A 22686-nucleotide genomic window follows, 5' to 3' on the forward strand; every position below is an offset into this window, starting at 1 on the left:
CATGCTTTGCAATTGTTCCTATGATCCAGGAGCCCGCACACACAGCCCTGTAATTTACCTAGGGCTCACAACTCTGGTCAAGAGAAACGCAGCACAGCTGAGACTTATGAATATTTATTAATGCGGAAAATTTAGCCTCTGACACTAAGGGTGTATCTTTACTTGGATGGTTACCATTACCTTCACAGCCATAATGTTATTTATTGTAAGAAGGATGGTTCTATACCTTGCTTGCTTGAAGCATCTCAACTTACTGGGGTTTTAATGTGCCAGGAACTTGCACCAAGTCAGCTCTATGGAAACCTACTCTCAGTGGGCTACCTTCTGAGCATTTCAGTGTGGTTCCAAAATTTTTTAGTCATTTTTAATTAGTACGGCAGTCTCATTTTGGTGATAAAGAAACTGAGAGATAGTAAATATTTCATTTTAAGCCACTAGTTTTTGGGCAATTTGTTATGCAGCAAGAGATAACGAATACAGACATTATCTCCACTGTAATCCTTAGGGTTAACTCCCAGGGGCGGGAAAAATGTTAGCCAGTATTTAACTTCATCTTATTACACTGGATAATGTCCTAAAATTTCTTTTAAAGCCTATCTTTTTTTAAGGGAAATTTTAGGTCTACATCGAAGTTGAAAGGAAGGTACAGAGATTTTCCCTATATGCCCTGCCTGCCCCTCACATGTATAGCCTCTCCTATTGTCAACATCACTCATCAGAGTGGTACATTTGTTACCAAGGATCCACTAGATCATATAAAGTCCATAGGTTACCTAAGGGTTCGCCCTATATGTCATACATTCAGTGGGTTTGGATAAATATACAATGACATATATCCATCATTATAATATAAAGATATTATACCTACAATATCATACATATAATATTATGATACATAATATCATACAAAATATTTTCCCTGCCACAAAAACCCTCTGTGCTCTGCCTATTCATCTCTCTTTGCACCTCTGGCAACCACTGATCTTTTTACTGTCTCCATAGCTTTGCCTTTTTCAGAATGTAGTATAGTTGGAAGCAAATAGTATGTAGCCTGCTCAGATTAGCTTCTCTCACTTAGTAATATGCATTTAAGTTCTTCCATAAGCATTTTGATCATGTCAAGTTTTCATCCTGTTTTGTCATTTCAGTCACAGTAACCAAATTTAAGAGAGTTAATCTGCTGTGTGTCTGTTGCTGCACTCACAGGTACAGCACTGATGCTTGGAGCCATTGAACTTGTCCCCTTGCCAGTACACAAAGGCAACTCTATTAAATTTCAGAGGCTTAGTGGACTTACTTGCTGGAGGTACACAGATCTGCATAGTCTGCAAGGCCAAACAGCCACAACTTCCTACTATATTCATGCTCTTAAGTGGAGACCCAGGAATCTGGCATTCTGTCTACAGTATAGAGAAGATGGGGTGAAGACACTCAATGCCACAACACTTCCGTTTATCTCCATCAGATTTTAATATTTGCTTGTTCTCATACAGAAGGCCTGCTTAGAAGTTCAGTCAAACCATTGGTTTATGATTTCTCAAAGTAAGAAAGGGGAACTATTTGTGTGTGGTGTCAGGTAATTCTTCATCGTACAACACTGCTCTGTTCACTGCAGGATGGTAAGCATATCTGACCCTGAACAGTAAATGTCAGGACAGATACACACACGCACACACACACACACACACACACACACACGTGCATGTGCACACATACACTTTTCCAAATTTAAGAACTATTGATAAAAGTTGGACTATATTTCTTGCTACCCAAGATTCCTAGGCTGAGTGATATATTCATTTATTCAACAAATATTTATTATATGCTAGGCACTGTGCTAAGTAGACAGTATGGATAATTTGGTGAGCGAAACAGGTAGGCCCCTTTCATGGAGCTTATATTATAAAGATGAAGATTGACATAAATAAGAAATTAATCAAGATTGATAACTGATATAAATGCTTTGAAGAAAGACAGATATGCTTGTATTAGAGAGTATATAATAGATAGATTTGAACTAATTTTGAAGGTCAAGAAAAACTACCTGTAGAATACACACAAGAGCTAAGGGAAGCATTTCAGGAAGAGAAAACAGCTAGGGATGTGTCTAGGTGAAAGACTAAATACAGCTCATGTAGCTGGAACAGAAAAATCAAAGGAGAACACAGTGCGAGAGAAGCGTGAAAAAGTGTGTGGGTCCAGACCACATCGTGGATTTGAGGTTTTGTCCTAAGGAAAAAAAAATACAAGTAGAGCTAGGAGAATGTGGGTCATAAAAAAGAAGGAAAGAGAAAGTTCCATCCAAGGAAGCAAGAGTTAATGCATCGATGCTGCAAAGGAGTCAAGTCAGTCGCGGCAGCCAGCCTCAGTGACTCACTTCTACAGGCAGTGCAGTGGGGTGCTTGGGTGGCTCAGTCACATTAAGCATCTGACTTCAGCTCAGGTCATGATCTCATGGTTCATGAGCCCCGCTTCTCTCTCTCTTCTCCTCACTGACTTGCTCTCTCTTCCCATTCTGTCTGTCTCTCCCTCTCTCTCTCTTTCTCTACATATATAATATATATATATATATATATATATATATATATATATGGAGTTCAGTGGAAGTGATACTGCATGACTCCTAGCAGTAGGTCAGGAAAGAGCATTCAGCTGTGCCTTGCACTTTCTTGCCATGCCTGCCCAAGACATCATGCTGTGAGGATGCTGTGAGGAGGTCCAGCAACCATGTGGACCACGTGTAGGCGTCCCAGCAAAGCCCCACTGAGCTCCCAGCCACAGCCAGCACCAACCTCCCTTAGCCTTGGCCTTGGAGCTATTCCTGCAGATGCTGAGTGGAACAGAGAAAAACTACATCCCTAAGTCCCTGTCCAAATTGCAGACCCATGAACAAAATAAATACTGACATTGTTTTAAGCCACTAAAGTTTCACACAGTTACACAGTCCATATGGCATAGCTATAGGACAGAAGGGGCTATCTGACCAGCATCAGACTGTACATGACTGAGAAAGGAACATTTATTATGTTATGCCACTGATATTTAAAGGTTTGTCTGTTGTGCAAGTTTGCATTAACTACCTTGACTAGTACAGATGGGAATGAAAAACATCAACAGGGCTTAGCAACAGTGAAGTCATCAGTGCTCTTAATTTCATTTCAGTGGAGTCATTTCAGTGGAGAGATGTTTGAGGAAGCCACAGATGAGAGGACTGAGTATGAGGACATCAAGACAGATTTGTAGACAATGGTTTCCAGTAATTTGGTTCTGAAGGGCAGAGCAGGAGGGTGGAGCTGGACAGGGATCAAGAAGCTAGTGAAGCTTTCATTTTTATTTGGAGAGAGTAAATAGGGAAGAATTGGGCTGAGAAGAATCCAGCTGAGAGAGGGAGGTTGAAAGCAAAAGAGAGAAAAGTGGTGTGAGGATTGGGGGTGGGGAGGAGAGGAAAGTGAATTTAAAGCAGGCAGAGGAATTAGTCTTACAAGAAACAACTGTTCTACCGCCCTGGGAGGAAGGAGCCACTAAACACATACAGGTAGGTTTGTTTGTGTCATACTAAAATATAGACTGCTTTTTTTCTGTCTAAATTTGGTCAAGTGTATCTGCTGAGAGTGAGATGGAAGAAGAGGCCAAAATTTGAGGGGTGGCGCCAAGTAAGGGGTGCAACGCAGGCTCTGGCACCTGCAGTTGTGACCATCTTCCTCCCTGGCGCAACTCTGCAACTAAGGCCCTCTCTGAACGCTCTGAATGGCTCATTCCTTCCAAGGGGAGAGACCTTGCTCCCTTCACCCACACTCCTATCCCAGCCTCAAATCACCCATGTCTATCCAGTCAAGATCCTTCACAGGCCACCCACCCCTCCCCACCCCTCCCCACAACGTCAGCATAAGCATCCTTTTAATCCACACAGTTAGCCTCTGCACGACAATTTTTACCTCGGGTTTCTGACAGCAAGGAAACACCTTGTGTTATTTATGTCCACATGTATTCTTCACTAGGTTATCTTGTGCTTAAAGAGTAGGAGTCGTGCCTTCTTCGTTTTGTAGCTCCTGCAGCGCCCAGTATTTAACAGATGCACGACTGTCTACTTGATAACGTTTGTGACCTGTTTTTAATTTGAAGTTATTTAGCCACTTAGAATTTAAGATCTATTCCTCTCATAATCTGTTGAAATGCGACAGCTATTTTTTTATTCCTATCAAGGTACAAAGGAGGTAGAAGAGACATTAATAACAAATTGTATACAAAGACCATTCATGTTCTACTCATGAAAGGAGATGAAATTTCATCTGTTTGTGTAGTCAAAGCCTGGCTAGCTGTGTGATAAAGTAGATTTAAAACAAAACAAAACAAAACAAAACAAAACAAAACACAGGGACTCTGAAACCCAAGAGCCCCAGAATGAATTCTCAGATCCAAAATTCCTAGCTATATTTCTTCAAATACACCATCCTCCATTTTCTAATCCATAAAAGGGAGAAATGACTACATACATTTCAGGGTTACGGTGAGAATAACAGACATAAAACAAAACAAAACATGTATACAATAGCAAGCACCTCATAGGAACTTAATAAATCATAGCTACTAGTATTCATTCAACAACTGATCTCAACATCTAATTGAGAATCAATATGACCCAAGTCGATGTACCCGCTGTTACTAAAAAAAAGGATTCTCATTTGGATATTTATATTTCCCTCGAGGATATAACAGTTGTATAAGAAATGAGAAGTTACATTTCTTCCAAATGAGAAATTTGATTTCTTTAAAACAGATTTATTTAGTAAAAACCATATAAATTGTGAAATGATTGTGGAAAGAATTGTTCATTCTGTCATGTTTGTTTGTGTTCCTGAAGTGATACGCTAAACACTCGCTTTCTTTTGCATGGTATATGTTTGCTTTAATTCAAATTTATATTAGGGTTCTTGTTGAGGAGGGATTGCCCCAAGGCTTCCAGAAAAAATTTACTCAGGAGCACAGCTCTGCAAGTTTTAAGACAGCCTCTGAGATAACCCTGGGCTATGTTATTCATTAAATTCACTCTCAACCTGATAGCCTCTGACCTGCACAGGTTGGAAATGACTGTGAAGACAGATGTGTGGGGCATGGTGTTGCTAAATGCATTCATATTTTAAAAGAAGACACAAATGAAGTGTAAAATTTTCAACCAATTGTCAGTTACCTAAAGTAATTTGGGGTAGAGGAAAGCAGTTTATCCCAATCCTAACCCTATCCAGTAGTCTTAGCACTTGGATCTTTAAAAAACAGTATTTTTGGCCAGAAACAGTGGCCATTCCACGAGCAATATTTTTTTTTAAAGATTAACTAATTGGTCATTTTCAAAGGATAACAAGAATCAACTATCTGTTCTGAAAACTAGAAAATGAAGGAAAAAAATCAAGCATTTATTATGCATTTCTTATATGAATGGTATCACTGGATAGCCCGTTGTAAAGGAGGGAAGTGTCTCTTTATGAAACTATTCCAGTAAATGAAAACAAACAAATAAATGAAAAAGAATTGCAATGTCTAATGAATTAATGGACATAGGCCCTGTGAATCAATGGCTGTTGACATGTCCAAAAGGGAGGCAACCAAAAATAATGTGTTTCCTGGTGAGAGAACATAAAGCCACCTACAGTCTTGCCAAAGAGACCAAATAGGAGTCGGATCAAGCCTTTGGATCCAGCTTCCATTTTCAGGAAATATCAAAGACACAAAAATGCACAGAGCCTCACCGAGAATACAAAATCAGAAAAATCCAGAAAGTATGAAATTCTGCATGTCGCATGGCCTTAATTCTTCAACAGATAAGTGACCAGCAAATAAAAGGGATATTAGAGGAGCCTAGAGATGAAAAGACATTTAAAAGATATATCAAAGTTAAAAAAAAAATGGACAAAGCTAAAATACAGTATCTAGGTATGCATATTGGGATAATAAAATTACTTTTTTAAAAAAAGTGTATTTGTTTTTGAGAAAGACAGAGCGTGAGTGGGGTAGGATCAGAGAGAGAGGGAGACACAGAATCCAAAGCAGGCTACAGGTTCTGAGCTGTCAGCACAGAGCCCGACACGTGGCTCAAACTCACAAACCACAAGATCATGACCTGAGCTAAAGTTGGACGCTTAATGACTGAGCCACCCAGGCTCCCGTTTCCCCAAATTTTCTATCATGAACATATTCTGTTTTGTTTTTTAATTTTATTAAAAAATTTTTTTTAATATTTATTTTTGAGAAAGAGAGAGAGAGCACACAAGTGGTGGAGGGGCAGAGAGAGAGGGAAATAGAGGATCGAAGGCAGGCTCCAGGCTCCGAGCTGTCAGCACACAGCCTGACGTGGGGCTCGAACTCACAAACTGTGAGATCATGACCTGAGCCAAAGTCTGACACTTAACGAACTAAGCCACCCAGCCACCCCTCAAATTCCTTTTAAAAGCATACCATTGCTTTTAAAAGCATTACCTAAATGATTACCTTCTTTTGGGGATATGAATGTGTATGAATGATAAAGAAGGAAGAAGTCTCCCACCTTAGGTCCTTATGTTAAATGCTTTCAAGAAATACAACTTTTCCATCAGGATTTTGCAGACTACGTATTGCTTGTTCGAATGAGCGATTTAGACCCAAGCTGACACCATGGCTGAAGATGAGCTTCTTGAACTGTCAAGTAGCAGAGATAATCCCTAGGAGTGGCTTGGGGACCAAACACAATCAATCTGAAAGATGGGCATGTTTTATTCACTTATTTATTTATTTATTTAATTCACCTATATTAAAAGTTTTTACAATGCTTAATTTTTTCTATGCATTTGAGACATAGAGATAAAAACTCCATGAATGTGAAGACATGGATAACAAAATCATGAGTTACAACGCTGTAATTAATGCTAAAATATGTCCATGGAAGCAGAGAAAAGTTGTAACTCATCCCAAATGAAGAATCAAGTCACGGAAGACACTGTACAGAAAGTGTTACTTGAGTTGAACTTTGAGAAAGGAGTATAACATTGTCCAGTGACTAAGGAAGAAGGGGAATTCTGGAAAGAAGGAACTTCTGGAGGAAAACCAAGATAGGAGACATCATAGCAGATTTGAGGAAGTGGACATAGGTCTATCTTTCTGAAGGCAGAGTGGTAGGGAGACTAGGGGAATAGAACTTAAGGATAAATAAGGTTTTGTAGATAGAAATAAGATAGAGATAATAGGTTTTAAAGATAAAATAAGATAGAGATAATATCCAGCAGTGAATAGGAGCTATCTCTTTGATGGATAGCAAATGGATGGAAAATAAATGGATGGATGAAAATGCCATGCTAAGAACTTTAAACTTAATACTGAAGGTTACCCACAACTATGAAAAAAAAAAAAAACCTTAAGCAGAATATGAGCAGATTTGCATTTAAGAAAATTTGCTCTGACAAATGTGTGGCATACTAAGTGGGACTGAATAGTTGTGGAGAAGAACAAGAGTCCAAGTGAGAAAAAAAAAATCACGACCTGCGCTAAGGCAATGGAAGTGATAATGAGAAGGATAGAATGAATTTGAGATCAATGATAAAATCATGATGGAAGTTATGGGAAAGGTGGATGAAAAGTGATCTTGAGATTGCAGAAAGAGAGTGAGAAAAATATTTAAAATATATGCAGGATCCAATCAGATGACAAATATCTAAGAAGGCAAGGAAACAATCCAAGTTATTCAGAGAAGAAAATTAGCTACAAATCTTGTGAGGGTGTTGCAAATTCATCGCATGTGAAGACCAGATAATGTGTAAGTAGAATCCAAGGAATCGACGTCAAGCCTGCCCCGTCTGGAGGGCACTAACATCACACCTTGAAAGCTTGGACTGACATACGGTGGCATAAAAAGAAAAGTTCACCTTGCACATCTGCAGCGTAAGATCTCACCTCCAGCCCAGACTGCTTATTGGCATGCAACCTCAGCCAACTGAGAAGTGAACCCTAAAAATTGCTTGGGGTGGTAACCTCAAAACGGTATGGCATTACATAATTATATTCTCAACCCCAGGAAGACTTGGATTATGATTCAAAATTATGAAGTAAATAAAATCTGTAAATTGGTATTTTTGTGTGAAGGAAAAATATCTATGCCTGTTAGATTTTTGAGGTTTCAGGGAAGTTTTCTTCTTTAATTTTGTAATTCTTAACATAAAATGTGTAAGTGATAGTTGACTTAGATTTTGGGTTTTATTTATTTTTAAATTTTTATCTATTTATTTAGAGAGCACACATGCGTGCAAGCAGGGAAGGGGCAGAGGGAGAGGGAGAGGGAGAGGGAGAGAGAATCTTACACAGGCTCGATGCCCAGCAAAGAGCCCAACACAGGGCTCGATCTCACAGCCATGAGATCATGTCCTGAGTCTGAGATCATGACCTGAGCCAAAATCAAGAGTTGGATACTTAACCTACTGAGCCACCCAGATGCCCCAGATTTTGGGTTTTAAATGATAATTTTACTAGTTTCATAAACAATTCTGGAACTGCCAAGAATGTAAGATTTAGCATATATGTAAGTTTTATTTACTAGATTTACAAGAATTGATTAAGTACCTGGGAAGATTTTGTTAGTAAGATGAAGTACCTTTAAAAGAAATTTAATGTAGATATTTAAATATAGTGTAAGTAGTTAAAATAAACATAAGCAGTTAAAATTGCCATATTAATACATGTAATAATTGAATGTGCAGACTCGAGCAAACATAAAATACTAAAGCAAATGTAGCCTCTGAGTAACCTTTTCTGGGCCCCATAACCTATGAGGACATCCAAAAAAAAATTGCATTGACAGATGATTGATGGTCTTTGTCACAAGGGCCACAGAAGAAAGCAATTAAGTAGTTAAATAATGAGGTGCTTATAGGATACACAACAGAGACTGTCAATAGACATCTTGAGACCTGGATTACATTCTGAATGATTATGCTTTCAAAAATGTGCACTGAGTGCCCAGCACATCCCACATGCCCTGGCAATGTGGTAGTGAACAAAATAAACATCATTTGCACGTATTATTAGAGAATAAACATGGTGACCATACAAAAGGTAAATATTGATAACCGCAATGGACAGAATTAAAATAGTGTGAAATGATAAAAAGTGACTAGGGTCTATTTTAGATGAGCAGGAGATATTTATCTAAGGAGGTAAACTTACATTGAAATTCTAATCCCAAAAGAATCAATTTTCCTACAATAAGAGGAAATGGTGCTCTGTTCAGAGGGATGAGCTAGGGCAAAGGCCCTGTGGCAGAAATCAGCTAAGTTTAAGGAAAATATACGCTCTCCAGCTGGGTAAGGAAAGGGCTAGAAGATGAGGTCAGATAATCTGCAAAGGTCCTATTTTATAAGATGAGGTAAGGACTTTGGATTTTATTTTATGTGTGGTAAAAATTTTTAGAGGATTTTGGGCAGAGGAGAAACATCTAATTTCAGTTTTAACCAAACATTGCATGAAGAATGGATGATAAAGGGGCAAGGGGGAAGCAGCAAAGCCAGGATGTTGAAATCGTACTGCTCAGAGGTCATGGTGACTTGGATGGGTGATTTAGGATCTGTTCTACAGGCAGAGGCAACAGAACTTGGTGATGGGTAGGATGGGAGGGATGAAAAAGAGAAACAGAGGAAACAGAATAACTCATAACTATTTAGCCTGAGGATATGGATGAATGTGGTGCTTTTGTGCTGACGTGAAAATCCACAGGAAGGAGAGATTGAAGAGGTGGGTGCAAAATTCAATGGTTGGTTGGTATATAGTATGAATCCAAAAAACAAGGTTATGTATCTACTTTGATTTATAGAGTCATCGAGATAGCAACTACAAAGTTCAGTATAGCCCATTTTAGTGACTGAAAAGAATCCAGTCAGCTTCATGGCTAGAATGTATATAAACTCAATCAACTAGGATGGTAATTGTCTTCCTTAATGAATATGCTTCTTTCACCACTGTATGTACATTTATAATTTATTTTAAATTGTTGAATATAACCAGTGTAATGCAAATTTATGTTAGTTTAAGTCTACATCTAGGAGAGGCCAGTTGTCTAAAGGAGAAATTTACATTTCAGGGATGCCTGGGTGGCTCGATGGGTTAAGTGTCCAATTCTTGGTTGCAGCTCAGGTCATGGTCTCCCATCTTCATGGGTTCAAGCACCACACCAGGCTCTGTGCTGACAGTGCAGAGCCTGCTTAGGATTCTCTCTCCCTCTCTCTCTCTGGCCCTCCCCTACTCTTGCTGTCTTTGTCTCTCTCAAAATAATAAATAAACTTAAAACTACATATTTAAAAAAATTAAAAAAATTACATTTCAAATATGGTTATTCAGCATTTAATTGGAAAGTTCACGTTCTTTGGGTGGCTACTAAATGCACTTCAACTGTGTTTAGCCCTTAGCAATAGCTGGGGTTTTGAGAATTCACATAATGCATGTAAGAAATAGACCTCTCATTGGCAAAAATTAGTGATACTCAGGATATGTATAGAGCTGTTTAGAGTATTGTTTAGATTGTTTAGAATCTTATAGGGACATTTCCCCACATTTGGCTCACTGAAAATCCAGAGCCCTGTAACCTATACATTTAGATATAGCACCCTGGGCTGGATCTTGAAATTACCTTCTGTCCACATGCTGGTTCTGAGTATTCTTGGTTGCCTGTCTCCAATAGATGATTGGCCAAATCTTGATACAAGAATATTAGTGAATTTGCTTAGGTAAGCCTTGCTATAAGAGGCTGTTGAAAAAGAACAGGAAGAATATGACTTCAAGAGACTTACAGAGCAGATACCATTACTGTGATGTGATTGCTCACTAAAAGACATTGGTGTGGCAGGTAGAATCTAGTCTGACACTTATTTGCATTATATCCTGGTGACAAAAAGTGACAACAGACATTTACCAAAAATAACAAACTGGTTTTAGCCAGTTCATACGACCCAGATGAGAATGTATTTTAAATAACCTCAGTAACCGTCTTCTTAAATAAACACTTATTTTTTAATCCCAGTAAGATATAAAATTAAGATTAAAAGGAGTAGAGAATCAAGACCAGAGTATTATTATTTTTGTTTTAAAAGGGAATCTGCACATATGGTGACATAATGTGGTTGTAATGATTAAGAAAATTTGACCTATTTGAGTGACAACTTAAAATCCATGACTGAGTAGTTTATATTTTAGGATTTGGAGTTTGCACTTTACTACATTATAATGTTAGAACATATTCGTTATATGTGTAAGTTTATTTTGTTAGATTTACACAATTTTTTTAGTACTTGGGAATGTTTATCTTTTAAAGCCAGGTAATTAAAGTAGTACAAAATGAAATTAAATATATTAAATTTATAAATGCTGTTTAAAACATCTGAAATGTTTTATTAACTAAGCTTATAAACAGAAACAAATATTTTTCAAAACATTTGCTATGTTTATAAATAGAACGTAGAGATTTAAAAGCTGAACTTTAGGGGAGCCTGGATGGCTCAGTCTGTTGAGTGCCTGACTCTTGATTTTGGCTCAGGTCATCCCAGGGTTGTGGTATCAAGCCCCACAACAGGCTCTACACTGAGTGTAGATTCTCTCTCTTGGGATTCTCTCTCTCTCTCTCTCTCTCTCTCTCCCCCTCTCCCTCTCCCTCTCCCTCCACCTCTCCCTCCCTCTGCCTCCTCCCCCACTGGGACTCTGAAATGAAATGAAATGAAATGAAATGAAATGAAATAAAATGAAATGAAATGAAATGAAATAAAATAAAATAAAATAAAATAAAATAAAATAAAACAAAACAAAAAAATATAAAATGGCTGAACTTTAAAGAACAAAAGGCATTATGATAACTCAAAATATTAAATATTGCATTTTTAAACCAGAAATCAACACAGGGGCACCTGGGTGGCTCAGTCGTTTAAGCATCCGACTTCAGCTCAGTCATAATCTCATAGTTTGTGGGTTTGAGCCCCTCATCAGGTTCTGTGCTGACAGCTCAGAACCTGGAGCCTGCTTTGGATTTTGTGTCTCCCTCTCTCTCTGCCCCTCCCCTGCTCATGCTCTATCTCAAAAATAAATAAACAGAAAAAAAAATCAACACAATTTCTGTATAAAAAGACAACAAACAAATCTCAAGGATACCAAAAACTCAGATTAACAGATAACTCTACTCAAAAATCAAAGTAATATTTAGGGAAATTGATTTTATGTCCAGGCACAAAGGACTTCAGTTAATTCTAGTTTTAGATGCTAATGGAAGCCACTTTCCATAAAATGGAGGCCTAGAAATGAAATACCAATTTTAGTATTATGGAAGGTAGGACCTCACAATTGTAAGTGTTAGATATCCTTATAAGCAAACCTATTGAAATTATTTAAAGAAATACAGTGATTACATTGTGGGGATCATGAATATGTATCTAAAAGACAAATGAAAAAATAGATGTCTTAATACTGTGCAGATAATGCTGTACAAATGTCCCTAATGGGATAACACTTCCAGTGATAATATCATGCAAAATTCCAAAAGGGCTAAATCTTAAATGGATGTATTCAGGAAAACTGTATTCAGTGACTTGAAAGTGATTCTAACAGTAAGAGACTGATCTTAAGGCCACAAGTGAAGATTTTGCATAGAATTATTTCATGAAATGTGAGATTGGAAAAATTAATCTCTCTACACTAATATGTTATTCTATTAATGTGTGATTGTTAATACGTGCAATCAGATTAACAAGCAAGCATATATCCGGCTAGTCTATCAATATTCCTGAAAGTATATATTTTTCACTTGCTAAAATACATTTTAAATACTTTTTCTTCTGATCTTCTCACTGGGGAGGAATGGCCAGGAATGGGGAATGGGGAACAGATGGTGAGTGAGGCAAGAGGAAAACTGGAAGAGTGTGATATGGCAGAAACCAAAGGAAAGATGTTTGAGGAAAATAATAGTAGCCACCAGTGTAAAATACTGAAACTAGGCTAAGGAAGCAAGTAGGGAGCTGATCCTTGGATGCAGCACTGGTGATCACTGGTACAGCCATTGAAAGCAGTCTCCGAGAAGTGGGCAAAGCCAGATGGGCATTAAGAGAATAGCTAAGAGGGGCGCCTGGGTGGCGCAGTCGGTTAAGCGTCCGACTTCAGCCAGGTCACGATCTCGCGGTCCGGGAGTTCGAGCCCCGCGTCAGGCTCTGGGCTGATGGCTCAGAGCCTGGAGCCTGTTTCCGATTCTGTGTCTCCCTCTGTCTCTGCCCCTCCCCCGTTCATGCTCTGTCTCTCTCTATCCCAAAAATAAATAAACGTTGAAAAAAAAATATTATTAAAAAAAAGAAGAATAGCAGGAAAAAAAAGAGGCGGGGCAGTTGGCGCCTGGTGGTTAAGCATCAGACTTCAGCTCAGGTCATAATCTCATGGTTTGTGAGTTCAAGCCCCTCGTCGGGTTCCACACTGACAGTGGGGAGCCTGCTTGGGATTCTCTCTCTTTCTCTCTCTCTCTCTCCCTCTTTCTCTGCCCCTCCCCAACTCACTCACAAGTGCATGCTCTCTCTCTCTCAAAAACAAAAAAAACAAAACAAAACAAAAAAAAAGAAAAGAAAAGAAAAGAAAAGAAAAGAAAGAAAAAGAATGGATGGAGGGGTGACATCACAGACTCTAAAATTCTCTTTGAGGATTTGCTCCTCTACTACCAATAGCTGCGTGTGTGGCTGCCACTCCACCAGCCAGTTTTGCCACAGGCTTCAAGGTTCACCCAGCAACCCCCAAACTGGACCAGTGGAGCCCTGGGGGAATCCAGTTTTTCCTCCTCTTGTGGGTGGCAGGCCTTTCTGTCTGCCACAGTCATGTTGGTTTTCCTTATTTTGCCATAGCTGTTAAGAACAAAACTCTTTAGTTATCCTTAAAAATAGTGTCTCTGTGATGTGGTTTGCCAACATAGCAGTATGCTCTGATGTCTATTTCTAGACTCGGCTCATGGTTGAAACATAAATGAAGGTCACCAGCAGTGTTGCACTCTGCTATTAAAAGACATCAACAGGCTGAGGAGTCAGTAAGTGCTTTCTTAAAATGAAAAGTGAGTAAATGACAAATGCCAGGGAGAAGAAAAAAAAAAAGAGTCTCTCATCTTATCAGCGAATGCCTTATTATTCAAGATGCAGTCTAAAATGTTATGCAAATGCATTTATTTGAACCAGACATGATTATATTCTTACTTATTAATGGCTATCTTACCTACTAACATTCTTTCTAATGGTGAGTTTGCAGCCTGAATAGGTTTTTTGCCAAGACAGAAAGAAAGCCGATGGACTAAGCTGTTTAATCTAAAATCAGAAGTCACCCTTCTACTTTATTTCAACAGAAATTAAGGCAACATCAGATACCTCCTACTAAAAAGTTTATCTTAAGTTGCAGAAGATCATTTAGAACAACGGCTGGGCTCTCCTTGTTATTCTAGGTAGACTCATGTGACAAATTTTAATAAATTATATTTCTTTCCTGTGTTGTTTTCTATCGTGATCACTTGGTTCCCATTTTGCCTTTTCTTTACTCCTTATCCACACACCCTACTTTCATGGAAGAGAGACATTGGGCATTTCAGGACAGTAGTGGTTAGGAAAGAATTTTCCATGGGGTTCAGCTTATAGGTCACCAGGGTTCTGCATAAAATTAAAGCAAAATCCCCACCTGATTAATAAAGTATAACTTTGCGTTTTTCTCTGTATATTTCTTTTCCTTTCATTCAAGGAGGGGTAGCTATTATAGGGCTATGTCTGGTAGGGTTTAGTCATTTAACCAAGTTACATCGTTTGGCAACAAGTTAGATTTTCTGGTCCTAGTAAAAGATTAAATTTTTTGAATCCATGAGTTACTTTTAAGTTTCTTATGTTTCAACCATACAACTTGATCATACTGGCTGTGTCAGTTCATCTTTCAATGAACATTAATTATTGCCATGCAGAAGGACCTTAAGAATATTTGTTGAATGGAATGAAATGTTACCTTTGAGTGTATTTATTTTTAAAAGCCTCTAAGTGAAGAAGCTGAATCCAACACCTACTACTATCATTTCCAAACCACTATAGGAAGAATGAGAATTTTAATGAGCAATATTTTTGGAATGCCAACTGGTAGAGCAGGCGCTTAGGAGGACGTTCAAAGGTTAAACAAAAAAGACTCGTACCTTACCCCCAAGAGCTTTTCATTTCTAAAACACACTGACAAGCACACATAAAATGGGGATTTCAAAGAAGAAGGACGTTTTGTCAAGTTGAAAGACAAAGAAGATCAAACGTTTTTTTAGACTCCAAGTTCAAAGCTGTGTTGAGAGGCCTGGGCGGCACACTAGACTGAAATTCTGAGAAAAAAAAATCTTTTCTTTAAACTCTTCTTTTATCCAACAGAAAGAGTTTCCAGGACAATAAAGCTTCAATAACACTATTTTTTAGTAATTGTCTAGTGGCATTAAGTACAACATTTCTTTTTAAAAACAGATCCCATCAGCAAAGTAGGATAATTTGATGAGCTCATACAGTACATTATACACTCCTAGGTGTAGATAGCAGTTGGTACCACACACCTAAAGGTCAAAACCATACAGACTATCTGAACTCTGCTTTCAGTGTGTTTTTACAACATTTTTCTTCTCTTGGAGGTTAAGAAAAACTTATGATATCAAAGATTAGAATCAAGTTATGCTAACTTTGTAGAATAAGCAATATATAAATATGTAAAGATATTACACGGGTAACATGTAAATCTCAAATTTTAAAACAGCAATACACGTGTGTGTACCCTGTAGGTTTATAGTTATGAGTCTACTATATGGTAGTCATTTCTGGCATCAACCATGTAAAACTTATTTTTTGTTGTATAGTTGCATGAGTTATTTAGAGAATCTGTTGCTATTTTTACTGTCTTTTATACCTGTGTTTAGTTCATACGTTTTGCACAAAAAGAGCTCTGCCCTCCAGCTGGTAGATCCCATGGACCCGGGGGAGCCCACAATTGCATTCTCAGTCACGGCTGTGCAAGGTCTCAACTATGAAAACCAGTCACAGAGCATTTCTTCTCTCTCTGTACATTTTCTTACATTAACTCAAGTGTGATGCTCAACATTGTAGGCCAGGGAAATTCTTAAGTAATGAAATTGTACTTCTCCAATGTTTAGAATGAGTTTGAGATTTCATTAATGACTTCATCCTTAGTCTACAAAGCTCCCGGCCAGTACTGAATGAAGAACTCCAAAAACCAAATACAAGAGTCCTGATGACTGCCAGTATCAACAATTTAACATTTTTTCTTTTAATTATGGCTTGGTAACAGTATTCCAAAAAGAATAGAGTTTCATGAGTCAGTTTTAAGTTTCGTGAATATAAACACTTTCAGACAATGTGTTGATGTTGTAGAGGACTTCTCGTTTTCCACCCTCTACTTTTTCTTTCTGAAAAAAAGCTAGCTTATAGTTTAGCTTATTGTTACTTCACAGTAAACTCTCAGAGCATTTAAATTTTGTTTGGAAAAAGTAACTATTCTGTGTGAAAACATTGGATCCTGTCATCACACGAAACAGGCCAAAGTGAGGTTTTGAGGATAACTCAGTCTGTTAGTTTCCGGTTGCTGTTGTAACAAATCACCACAAATTTAGTGGCTTAAAGCAATGCAAATTTATTATCTTGAAGTTCTGTAGGTTAGGAATCTGATGCAGGCCTTCCTGCAATGAAATCAATGTGTGGGGCCATGTTCCTTTCTGGAAGCTCCAGGGGAGAATCCATTTCCCTGACTTTTCTGTCTTCTAGAAGATGCCTGCATTCTTCAGCTCATGGTCTCGTTCCTCCTACTCAGAGCCAGCAAGGAAGACTTGAGTCCTTTTCACATCACAGCACTATGACCTTTTCTTCTGCTTCCTTCTTCCAACGTTAAGAACCTTTCTGATTGCATTAGGTCCATCCAGAGAATCCCAAATTCTCTCCCTATTTTAAAGTCAGCTGGTTAGCAAACTTAATTCCGTCTGCTACTTTAATGCCTCCTTGCAATGTAGCATAACATATGCAGTCTCCCGGGATAAAGACATTGACATCTTTGGGAAGCCGTTATTCTGCCTACCACGCTAAGACTTTTAATGCTGCCAAAAATCTAAGCTCTATCCATGAGTCAGGCACATATAAGTTAACAAACTTTATTCTATGTAGTATTCATTTCCTGTTAAGATACAGGCACAAAAAATAAATAGTAAAAACAAATGATAATAACAAGATAAAGTGGCAGGGGAGGCATGATCATGAAACCCTCAAGAACTCACAAGGGTTGGCTGTTGCTTTCATTTGACAGAGAAGTCACATTTAGGAGGCACAGACCCAAGCCATGGGCAATTGTTTACCGGAGACCTGTGCTATCCGGGGTGGTGACTATTTATCATGAGAGGCAATAAAGCTCTTTTTCTAAAGAAAAAACAAAAAGATACAGGCAGAGCTATATGCAGTGCTAAAAAAGGAGGAGGAGGAGGAGGAGAGAGCATAGTATTTAAATAGTTTAAATAAACTTGGCCATTATCTACAGAAGTCTCCTGAACAGGGTGAATAAATAAACTAGAGGGACTGAGGGCTCCTTCTAACATTGTAAACCCACTGAGGATCTACTAAGTCCTGTTCCTCAATTTATCCCTTCCTCTCACACACCACAGAGCCACAGAGCTTAAGGTTTTCGGGGTATAGAAATAAAAAAATGCTCCCCAAAAGATCCATCAAAACTACAGCATTCTCACCAAATTAGCCTTAGGACTTTTCTCCTGTAAATATGGAGATGTAACTTAAAAAAAAATTTTTTTTGGGCGGGGGGGGGGGTACCTGGGTAGCTCAGTCGGTTAAGCATCCCACTCGTGGTTTCAGCTCAGGTCATGATCTCATGGTTTTGTGGGCTCCAGCCCCACATCGGGTTCTGCACTGACAAGGCGGAACCTGCTTGGGATTGTCTCCCTCTCTCTCTGCCCCTTTCCCACTCATGCTGTCTCTGTCTCTCTCAAAAATAAATAAACTTAAAAAAAAAGTTGGTTTTTTTTTTTTAAATAAAAAATCAGAACTGGAGGTCAAGGCTGCCTCCAGACACCCAACTGCTGTTTTCTCTAGCTCTGTGGATTTGGAGGAGTGGCAGCGACCTCAGCCTCCAGCTTCTCTAGCAAACTGTAGTGACTGCCGCAGGGCTGGAATAATGTTGCTGGGTTTACTGCAGGCGGGTGAGTCGGTGCTGGGGCAGGCTACAGAGAGGGTGACCAACTGGTGACAACTTCCTAGCCACGCTAATTGCCTGCACTTCACCCTTGGCCTAGTCTACCTGTCCTGCCTTGCAGTAGGCCACCTGGCCCCCCTGCCTGCCAGGGTGAAAAGTCCCCCATATGTTTTCTCTACAATTCCATTCCTTGGACATGCCATAGCATTTGGGAGAATTCCAACTGAATTCCTAGAAGATGCATGAGAAGTATGGACCTGTATTTAGTTTTAACACAGTGGGCAAGACATTTACTTACCTTCTGGGGAATGGCGCTGCCGTACTGGTTTTTCATAGTAAAAATGAACCCTGAATGCAAAGAGTATCTACAGATGTCTGACAAACCTGTGTTGGGGAGGGGAGTTGCATGTGATGTGCCTAATCCTAACTCTTTTTTGGAGAAGAAAAAAGAGTTGCCTTAACATAGCCGACTTTAGAAAGCACATTTCTATAACTGAAAGAGCATGCAGGAGAGAGAGAATGCCAAGCAGGTTCCAGGATGTCAGCACAGAGCCAGATGCGAGACTTGAACCCATGAACTGTGAGATCATGCCCTGAGCCAAAATCAAGAGTCGGACACTCAATCAACTGAGCCACCGAAATGCCCCAGAATACTTTCAAGTTGAGGAGAAAGTGGAGAGAAAAAACTTGTTTGAAGTGCTTTCTGAGCTCATAATTTCAATAGCCAGCCATTGCTTACATGGAAAGAAAATCAGAAGTCAACTCGATGACACAGTGGCACAACTGTATGCAGATTTGGATGGAAGTTTTAGCCACGTAGCTTGGCTGCGGCCAGGTTGGCTCCCTTTGCCTAGTTTCAGACACAGGGACAGAGTTCATCAAGCGGTCAAGAAGATTTTCTATAAAGCAATCCAAGAACACAGTCAAAAGAATTCTCCAAACTTTAGTAGATTCTACTTACAAGGACAGACATCCTCTGACAGATAAGGAAACGGCAGCCATGTTTCTTGGACTGCTCTTGGCAGGGCAGCATACATCCTCAATCACTACGCCTGGACGGGCCTCTTTGTGGCCACACGAAACCGTGTAAATTGGAACAGAAAACAGTCTGCGAAGATCTGACTCCTTTAATTTGTGACCAGCTGAAGGATCTAAATTTCCTTGATAACTGTGTAACAGAACCATCAAGACTTTGACCTCCTATAATGAACATGATGAGAATGGTCCAAACCCTCCATGATGAGAATGGCAGGGTGTATCACTCCTCCAGGACATCAGGTGTGTGCTCCTCCCACTGCCAATCAAAGACTTACACACTTATGGGTAGAACATCTGGACTTTAATCCTGATTGCTACCTTTGGGGCAGTCCAGCATCAGGAAAGAAGTTTGCCTATGTGCCACTGGAGCAGAGCATCATCGCCACATAAAGGAGAATGTTGTTTATGTTCATATCAAGCCAATTTGGTCCACTAATACTTCATTTATGTGAACTTGGTCTAAATGACAGGTTATTTTTCCCACTACGGATTACACAACCACGATTCACATGCCTGAAAACCCAGTTATCTGATACAAAAGAAGATCAAAATGAAAAAGGCTGCAAGGAACCGATATGTGACACATCACTGTAAACCGCATAAATATTTGAAGAGAATGAAGTTTACAAAACAACTCCTGGCGTATTTCTCTTTTTTTGAGTGTAATTTTAAGTGACAGTTAGCTTGGGGCACCTGGGCGGCTCAGTCGATTAGGCATCTTGACTTTGGCTCAGGTCATGACCTCACAGTTCGTGAGTTCAAGCCCATTGGGCTCTCTGCTGTCAGCACAGAGCCTACATCAGATCCTCTGTCCCCCTCTCTCTATGCCCCTCCCCCACTTTAATGTTTGAATAAACATTAAAAAAAATTTTTTAAACAAAAAATAAAATACAGCTATCTTATGTTTTTTATATTTTCTTAATTGAATGGTTCCATAAAATCTAATGGCATTTCAGATTATTTCCTAATAGTTTTATGATGGATATTTACTATATATGCTTTATTTAAGGAAATCAATCTCATTAGTAAGAAATTAGTTAGGGTTTCTTAGTAATTGATAGATTCTTGCCAACATACATAGCTCTTGGCAAGTAAGTTCAGGGTATTGAGGTATTGGACTAGATCTGCAAGTGTAAATGCCCACTGAGATACTTGGAAATCTTGGGTTATTTATTTACTGGGTAGTGTTTGTGTATGTAAGGAGGGATGGGTAGGAAATAAACTCACATTTAAAGCCTTCGATAAAAGAAAATCCCATCAATTGTTTTGGTATGAAGATACTCGGCAATGACGGAGCTATGTTGTAGAAAAATGCCCTTTGAAATTTTAACTGGAAGCATGGTTTCCAAGAAATCGAGAGAGCTCTGACAACGACTTAATAATGATGCTTCCTAAAAAAAATATAATTATTAACACTAAAGACTGCACATGTAAATTGATCTAATTACTAAATATTATATGTTTATCTACCTCATAAATTTATATGTGGTTCCACATGGTCACATGTGTGTAAAAGCCCAAGATAAAGTCCTTAAGGGATAATTTTTGTTCTCTTTGGCTCTAGGTGGTTTCCTGCTTCCTCTCCAGAATCTAATTAGGGATGTTTCTGGTTTCAGTTGTCGGTCAAAACTTAATTTAGGTTAACAACCTTTTTTTTTCTTTCTTTCTTTTTTTTAAATACAGAATCAGAGATCGGGAACTCCAGCTTTTTTCTTTTTTTTTTTTTTTAATTTTTTTTTTTTCCAACGTTTATTTATTTTTGGGACAGAGAGAGACAGAGCATGAACGGGGGAGGGGCAGAGAGAGAGGGAGACACAGAATCGGAAACAGGCTCCAGGCTCCGAGCCATCAGCCCAGAGCCTGACTCGGGGCTCGAACTCCCAGACCGCGAGATCGTGACCTGCTGAAGTCGGACGCCCAACCGACTGCGCCACCCAGGCGCCCCCGGGAACTCCAGCTTTAAGAGTAATATGAAGCAGGGTCCTTGGGAGTAGTATCATTGGTCACATTGTGTGAAGCCTGTGTTCAAGAATCAACTCAAATTATAACTGGGTATCTGACTATGTACCTGTAATTTAACTACATAATCTGTTTTTACCAGATGAAGCCAAAATATTTTCCCTTGGGTATAAGGGAAAGATGCTGGAGGACCATAAACTATTTGTGAAGGCAAAATCTCTGTTGTCTGAGGAAAAAAAAAAAAAATCAAGGATCACTGGTGGCCACAATTTCTCCTGACAAGTAAAAACATGTACTTACATTATACCTGCAGTAAATATAATTTTTAAAACTTATTTATATCAACTAAATGTAAATTTGGTAGTAAGAATTACTATTTTACAGATGGAAGACCACTGACTATATATATATATATATATATATATATATATATATTTAAGGCAAGATTACTAATATAACTAAGTTAACAGAGTTAGGAATAGATACACCTGCAACTAGATTTTTGTCATCCCTTTTTCCTTTGGTAGATTAAAAATACTAAAAGAATCCTTATGAGCATGGATGGAAAATAATAGGTCAAAGGAGGGTCAGCCCTACAGAAGTAGTTAACTGCACTTCAGCCTGGATGGAGTAGCAGGAACCAGATTTACTCTCTCACCTGAAAAACAAAGGGACAGGGAGGACGAAATACATGAAATAAGTTTTCAAGACACGGGACATCAAGTAATGAAGGGGAACAAACAGTTCCCCTTAAGGGAAACAAACAGTTGCCCCTTAGTTCCTTAAGAGATTTTACACAAGTCACAGCACAGTGAAGGGGACCCAGACGGAGCCCCACAGATGCCTTGAGCAGAGGTCAAAGAATTGAGTCTGGATAGACTTGTAGCTAGGTTTCTCAATGTAGTACAGGAATCTTAGCATATTGCAGTTAGCATATTGTTATGCCTTACCACAAAGATTCTCTATCAGAAACACTCTGGCCCTTATACACATGGTTTAAGTCTGATTCCTTATTAAAAATGCTTCAATATGTCTAATTTATTATTGTACTATGTCTGATTCCACAAAATATGATTAAGGATTTAATATATTAAGTTTCATCCTTTGAATTGCTCCCATTAGGAAAATAAGTAATCAGGACCATCCTGAAAAGTACACGTATGCATGCTATATGGTCTATTCACGTTCCGAAATGGAGTAAAATATTCTACATGAGCAGAAGCTTGTCGGTTACTCATAAAGGTCGCCCTCACACACATCATTACAATATTCCAGCCAAGAGTTTGCCAAACCATGACCAAAATGAAAAGGAGAAAAATATATTTGCCCCACATTAAGTGTCAGCTACTAGATTCTGTACAGAGGTATCAGCTTAATAGCTATTTGTCATAGTTGGGCCACACTGAGCCAAAATAGCCAACCAGTGACTCAGTCATCAGATGCATGCTTTGCCCTGGAGAGAGCTTG

The 22686-nt window shown here is 38.8% G+C and overlaps 1 pseudogene; it reads left to right on the forward strand.

The window, feature by feature from the left end:
• Positions 1-12866: 12866 nt before the first annotated feature.
• LOC122468972 lies at positions 12867-19418 on the forward strand (annotated as a pseudogene).
• The last annotated feature ends 3268 nt before the right edge of the window (positions 19419-22686 follow it).

Source organism: Prionailurus bengalensis, chromosome B1, assembly GCF_016509475.1.
Source record: "Prionailurus bengalensis isolate Pbe53 chromosome B1, Fcat_Pben_1.1_paternal_pri, whole genome shotgun sequence".
Classification (NCBI taxonomy): Eukaryota; Metazoa; Chordata; class Mammalia; order Carnivora; family Felidae; genus Prionailurus; species Prionailurus bengalensis.